The sequence below is a fragment of the Belonocnema kinseyi genome, chromosome 9 (assembly GCF_010883055.1).
Source record: "Belonocnema kinseyi isolate 2016_QV_RU_SX_M_011 chromosome 9, B_treatae_v1, whole genome shotgun sequence".
Classification (NCBI taxonomy): domain Eukaryota; kingdom Metazoa; phylum Arthropoda; class Insecta; order Hymenoptera; family Cynipidae; genus Belonocnema; species Belonocnema kinseyi.
Window position 1 is genome coordinate 8,182,313 of NC_046665.1, and position 7,778 is coordinate 8,190,090.

Here is a 7,778-nt window from a genome sequence, read left to right on the forward strand (position 1 = left end):
GAGCTCCAAGGAGATTATGTTGAAAAATAAAAAAAAATTTACCCAAAAAAAAATTGTTTTTATACTTCATTCTAAGGACTTATTGAACTACCCTCGTATGTCTACAGGTTATATTTCTTGAATTTAACCGCTTTCAACTTTTTTTGAGAAATACTATGCAATATATTCCTCACAAACGCAAGGAAGCCAATTTTTATAGTTGCTTTTGGGTTTAACAATACTTTTACAAATACAGCGACAAAATTGTTAATTTCGACGATTAAATTTTTTATCTCTGCATGAAGTTCTTGAATAAAGTAATTGTTAGCCAGATATAATGAGCAGAGACTAATGATTTTTTAAGTATTATGTTATAAAGTGTATTTAATTATTATAAACAATTCATTTAAACAAATGCAACAGTATATCAGTTTGTCCTGGAAACATTTATTTTGTCTTAAGAGATATATGACCCAAATATCTAAAGCACCCGCTGTTAGGCGACTCATAATTGAACCGTCAGATTGTAGAAGGGCATATGTCACGTCCCGTGACGTATATATATATATATATATATATTTCAAAATTTGTCATAAGGACAACGGCAGGATTTCGCCGGGAGCAGGTGCTAATCTGGAAAATTAAACCCGCTCCCAGTGAAATCGCGTTAAAATTTAAGCCACAACCACGTCTCACGACCGGAGATAGGTGGTTACAGTCTGTAACGGAATCAATACGACGATCCAGCAAAAGCCTCGTGCACCCTAAGAACACGGAGCGACCCAAGGACTACCGCCTTCTGCATTTTTCGCGCAAGTGTTTTAGCATATTGTTGACACGCAGGTATGCTTTTTAGGCCATTAGCGAGTGAAAGCTTGGCACCTCCAAGAGCGCCGATGATAAGGACGATTAGTTTAACAGAATATTCCGGGTACAATCATTGCAACTCCCTTATAAGGTCTCGATACCTCTCTTTCTTTTCATTCTTCTTGGCTATGATGTTTTTGTCAGCTGGTGCCGAAAATTCGATAACGAACCTGGTTCACTTCTCGAAGTCAAGAAGAACCATGTCAGGCCTCGAGTGAGCACCAGAAACAATTGTCGAGAATATAAAGTTCCAGTAAATGCGGCACTTCCCATTCTCGACAATTGACTCGATTTCCCTAGAAGCATTTAGAGGAGCGATATTAAGTTTAATGCCGTAAGAGTGATAGAGATGGTAATAAAGCACTCTTAGTGCCGCATTGTGCCTTTGACTGTAGGTCGTTCCCGTGTGACTTGGACAACTAGATAGTATGTGAGCTATATATATATATATATATATATATATATATATATATGCATAATTATACTAATAAACACTTGATAAATATAGGGCGAATATTGTGTCAACAAGTTGTAAGCTGGTATAGTATACGAAGTGTGTTCAAAAAGTAAGGTGACTTTTCAATTTTCGCGGGCTACGTAATTCAAGTTTTTAATTTTTTTTTTGTTTTCTTGGTACACTCGTCACGATCATATGTTCACACTTTTGACTATATAGCTCGTGTTGTTCTGGCAGATGCGTAAAAGGTTAGAAGGGTTTGGTGTGCTCGGCGATTTTCTTCTTTCGAAAAAAATGGAGCAAAGAGTTTGCATTATATTTTGCGTGACAAATGGAATCCAGTGCTCTAAAACCCTGGACGTCCCAGCACGTCAACAACAGATGAAAACGTTCAAGCAGTGGAAGAAATGGTGTTGAAAAATCGTCGAATTACCATCAGAGAAGTTGCTGAAGATGTTGGCATATCGGTTCCAAAACTGCTTAATTTTGATCAAAAGATCCATCGCATGACCATCGCTTAGGAGATGTTGAATGAAGTCAATAATGATCCTGATTTTCTCAAAAAAGTTATAACTGGGGATGAATCGTGGGTATATGGTTATGACGTCGAAACTTAAGCCCAATCGTCTCAGTGGAAGCATCCTGAGTCTCCAAGAGCGAAAAAAGCACGTCAAGTTCGGTAAAATGTGAAGGTTTTGCTCACTGTCTTCTTTGATTACCGTGGCGTAGTGCATCGGGAATTCTTACGGGAATTCGTACGGTCAATAAGGAGTATTACCTTCAAGTTGTGCGCCGTTTGCGAGAGGCGATATGCAAAAAACGTCCGGAACTTTTTTCTTTTCCCAAAACTGCAGAGACCCATGAAAGGACATCGATTTTCAACGATTCAGAAGATAAAAACTGCATCGCTGAAAGAACTCAAGGCTATACCACAAAATGATTATCAGAAGTGCTTCGATGATTGGAAAAAGCATTGGCACAAGTGTATTATATCTGAGGGGGATTACTTTGAAGGGTACAACATAAATATTGAAGAATAAATGAATATTTTTTGAGAAAAACATAAAGTCACCTTATTGTTTGAACACACCTCGTATCTATATATACTCGTGACAGTGTTGTGCACTAGGAAATCTAAGGCTGGGATCTCCCGATTTTAGATTACTCTCAATCTCATCCTAAATTAGACCCACAATTACCAAGCAAAAAAGGATTCACCTGGTTTTGGGACGTCCCGTTCCAATTTAATTATACACCCTTACTGTGCACCACTACACAGAGGTCACAGTGGCAATTGCGGCTACCTGGACGTTATCTACTTCCCATTTATATCAATAACCGGTAAGCAATAATTATATTAATTTATAAGCTCCGTTTGTTTAACTCCTTGGGCCATAATTAATCTGATCCCTTTATTTTAAGGTCCTGGTCAAGCCATAACTCGTCTTCCATCAATTTCGTGCAGTATATCAAATCTATTTTTGTATTCGTTTATAATAAATTACTTTAATATACTATTGTAATTGATTACGATTAATGTAATATTGCAATTGATTACGAGCGGCCACGAGCGTTGAAGGTGACAACAGTCACCTCTGGATGTCCCTGTGTGAGATCTTAAATCTCAACTAAAACGAGGAACCTAATTAAAAAGAAAGTATTTTAAGATTTTTATGATGTGACACATATAAGATCTGATCGCCGGTGGTGGGAAGGCCTCTCGAAATTTTTGATAACGTTTTGGAATTTTAATTTTTCAAACATATTTTTATCATCAATTTAAAAGCACATCTTTTTTCAAAAAAGTTGTAGCTATGTTTGTTTACGAAATAATTTAAATAAACACGGTTTTCGAAATATCAAGAAATTTCGTCTTTTTCACTTAACTCACCCTAATTCAAAGAATATTGAAAATTTGTGCTCCAAATTTGAGAGAATTATAATTCAAAGCGTATTTGATGTGAGAGAGTAGTTGAAATTTATCGGTTTTGTTATGAAAAATTGTTAAAGATGTTTTTCGAGGTAAGTAAACGAAAAGGATTCCAATATTTGCAATCGTAAAGTCTATCGACGTAAGTTTAATCAATGAAAAACTTCTAGTGGATGAAATGTTTATTAGAATTCACAGAATTCTTCTGTAAAGTTTCGCTTCAATTGATCCAATTTTGTGAATAACCTACTGCTGTTTTATTCTCTCGAGCAGCGCCGCGAGCACAGAACTCAGAGGCGACTTTTAACTGGGCAGGAAGGGCCATTTCGGAATGTTGCAAAATTGTTTTTTTCTAAATATTTTTTTTTTTAGATTATTGTGTAGAATTATATGAATACAATAATCAGTGTATTCTAGCTCAAACCCTCTGTTTTGTAAACAAAAAATCGTGAAAATAGATTCTAACTCCTATACAAATTTGTATGAACATTACTGTAAATCCAACTAATAATTACTTCGTTTAAACAAATTGATGTTGGAAAATACAATTTTCCAACTTACCTAGATGGCCGTATCAACCCAGCTAAAAGCCGTCTCTTGAGTTATCTGCTCGCGACGATGCTCGAGAGGATAACACACTCTTAGCTTATTAACACACTTTGTTCAATTGAAGTAAAACTTTACAGAAGCTGAGGCTAGAAGTTTTCAATTGCTTAAACTTACGCCGACAGACGTTGTGATTAAAATATTGGAATCTTTTTCGTGTGCTTACCTAGAAAAACAATATCAACAATTTTTCATAAAACCAATAAATTTAAACTACTCTCTCACTTCAATTATACTTGGAACTATAATTCCTCTATATTTGAAGCAATGTGTTTTAATATTCTGTAAATTAGAGCGAGGTGAAGCGAAAAAGACGGAAATTCTTTATTGTTCAAAATCCCTGTTTATTGAGATTATGTTGAAAACAAATGGAACTACAACTTTTTAAAGAGGAAAAATAGATGCGCATTTAATTTCTGAATAAGAATTTAAAAAATCAAAAACCCAACATTTATTCAAAAAAGCCCAGAGGCCTTCCTACCACCAGCGATCATACTCTATATGCCCTTCTACGATCCAGCGGTTTAATTATTTAAGACCATTTTGATATTTTAAATCCCTTATTTAAACTGGGGGAAAACCTGTCTGTCATTTGTTCTAGAATCTAATAAGAACCTTCTGTATCCATCCTACAGTACATATACCTGGTTATACCCAAGCAATTTGGGGAATTTCCTCCTTTTCTGGTCTATTACCCTATTGAGTCTATTTTAAGAAAACTCGAAGAGTAGAATAAATGGCTAGGTAGGAGTGAGCCGAAAATAACGAAAATAAGAATTGAATATTATTACAGTTGAAACTGAAAAATATATCGAAAAAGAATTTTAAAAAGTTTGAAGACTTTTTTCATTTCTGATTTTTTTATTTTACTTCTGAAGAGATGTGAGACGAGACTAGGGAAAAAACGTTACGTGCTTGTTGAAAAATGATGTCAGATTCCTATTCAGCCCACAAAAATACAAAAAGAAAATGCTATGATTGACCTGTTTCCAGATGAGTTAAATACCAATGGTAATTTCATACTCAAAAAGCTGATTTTCTAGGGAATTTCCCGCTTCCAGGAGAAAACCCTGACGTACTGGGGAAAACTAACGTAAAATTCGTATTCAGCGCTCCAAAATACATGTCGATACCACAATCTGACTTCTCGCTCAAAACATTTTTTTGTGTGCCTTTGTAACATATTCTCTTTCTTAGAGTTTGCCAAAAGAGCTGATGAACAAAGTAAAACATTGGTAAATAATTAAATTGATGTGACTGAAGGGATCAGAAGCAAGTGCACTATATATTATTTGGTCTAAATAACTAATACCAGAAATGGTCAAAATCAACCAATGAGTGACGCTTAGCGTTTAGTTATGGGTTAAAGAAAACTCATTAAGTTATTAGTAGTTAACGCCTATCGTTAGCTTACATCTTTTCTTGTTCCGGATAAGTATTTATTTATCGAAAGGAATTATTTATTTTAAGAACACTACTTCTAATTTTGAAGAAACAAATTGATATTTTTTAATATTTTATAATAAACCTTTGAAAGTTTAAACGTCCTTAAATGCACTGACAAACACATCCGAATATTTTTTCCGATGATTTTTTATAACTCTGAATAAACTTGAATAATAAAAATAAATTGTATACTTTTGTGGACTTTTTTGAGTTCGCACTACTCGCGGCGCAAGTTATTACGGGTACCACAGTATTGGTCCGCACTCGCCGCTGTGAAGTTTACATACGAGGACCTTTTTGTCTTATGTATCTAGGAGGGAGTCTTGTGCGATTGGCTCGCGTTCGTCGCGTAAAAGTCTATGAGCATGCTCACCATTTGAAAGTTTAATGGCGTGGAAGGAAAATCGAAACTGCGCTTGCGCTATAAATTGTAAGGAGGGATTTTAACTTTTTACTGAGTAGTGCGATCAAGATTTTCTATGTCAAATGGTAGACGAGGTTAGAATGCCCAGGCGATGAAAGAAAGCAACTTGGATGCTTGCCAAATATGATTCATGATTATAAATATATGTAACCATGACTATAATTATAATTGTACTAATATAGGACCCTATTGTAAGTTCAAACCCATAAGCCAACATATTTCATGTTTACCGGTATATGGGGGGGGGGGGGGGGGGGGGGGGGGGGTACACTTTTTTGTTTAACTATTTTTACTGGTTAGGGACGGAACTTTGTCCCCCGGCAAAACTTGACTATATTTTCGCATATTATACCTGAAAATGTTTCAACTTAGGTCTTTCTATTGTTGTTTTATGTCAAAAGGGTCCGGAAGCATATTAAGTTTTCTTAAGCAGGTCCTGGAGGACTCATACAGTCTTTAAGGGTTATTTTTTTGAAAAAAATGAAATGAGAAATGCGTCGCCGAATTTGTAAGCTTCTGCGAGTACTAGATAAAATTTGATTCGTGCCTTCTTTTCGAATGCCCTTTTATTATATACAAACATCAACGTAAAGAACAAAGCCTTAGGAGTTGATTCCGTTCGGTCAAACATCAAGTTGAGTCGAATTGAAAAAGTTTATCAACATAATTTGTAAATCTTGTTAAAATCTACTAAAAATTATCCTTAAAACTTACAAATCTCTTAAAAACAAAAATGGCACATTTTTGAAAATCTAATTTTTTTAATTTTGGTCCTATCAACAAATTTCATGAGAATGGTTTCGAAATAAATTTTGTATCTCGTATAAATTTGGATTACCATTTCTTAATCTACCCAAAAAATAATCTTTTCTCCATTTTTTTTAAATTTTCAAAAAATATGTGATATCTAGTGAACACTTCAAATGAAATTTCCTAAGCTATCAAAAAATTATCTATTTTTTGAAAATTGTTTAAATTGTTCCTTTCGCGGAATTCTAAAAAGTTTTCTTTACACTTTTCGATGTTTTGCGCCGCAATTTGAGTGTTTCCAAAAATATTTCAATCCTTAGCGATTAATTAAGATTTTTTGAACCGTTGAAGCCTCTTATTATATGTACAAGTGGCAATACATTTTTGTGTGTGTAATTAATTAAGTATAATAATAATAACATAACAAAAAATTGTTTGCTGTAAAATGTCCTAACAGATTTTACATTCACTCCAATTTACATTTTCCGGAACTCTGATATAGAGTTTATAACCTGCGCGCTAGTAGATGTTTCATCGTGTCGTATTTTAAATGCTATTGGAATGTTCTATACTTCTAGTAAAAATAGGTGATCAACATCGTCTGACCAGACCATTATGTCTTCCAGTGAACTGTGTTCCATATCCGCTACTCTGATACTCTGGAATTAGTTCCGTGAACTTTATAAAACTTATTTTTCCCGTGTAATTCTAATTTGCAAAAGCAAATTCTGAAATTTTCATTAACATAAAAATTAGTATGTATTTATTACCTGAATTAGGTCCGGAATTATTTATAATGCATGGACAATTTGTGAAATAGAGAATATTACACACTTTGCCTGGTCTCTTTTGGATATTATATATAATGCACAGCCAGTTTATAAAATAGAGTATCCCCCCCCCCCCATAACACGCAATGTTGCAGAAATATTGCTAGAATATTCAATTGAAATATTGCCAACATTCCAAATGAATATTAAAGCAACGTTCCAGATGTCCGACCCAGTTAATATTGGTGAGGAATATTTCTGCAACATTTCAAAAGAATATTGAAATTGCGCTCGCTTTATGTGTGTGAAATTTGTTCGCAAAATAAAGCTTAAATATTGACATGCAATGTTTGCTAAAACATTGACTGAGATTTTGATGAAATATCGTCAATAAATGTTTTCGAAATATATTTTTGAAAGCTTCTTTCTAAATTTATTTTCAGTGGATTAGTTATACACCTATCATTAACTTATAAGACCTTCTTTGGAATGAAGAAATAGAAAGACACGAATTTATTACATTCTTATTAGAGAAGTTATTAGGTTTGT

General features: G+C 34.2%; 1 protein-coding gene across 5 annotated transcripts in view; it reads left to right on the forward strand.

Annotated features, from left to right (window-relative positions):
* The window catches only part of LOC117179438 (E3 SUMO-protein ligase PIAS3), a 191,210-nt gene that overhangs the window by 52,292 nt on the left and 131,140 nt on the right, over positions 1–7,778 (forward strand). The gene's annotated exons all lie outside the window — the stretch shown is intronic.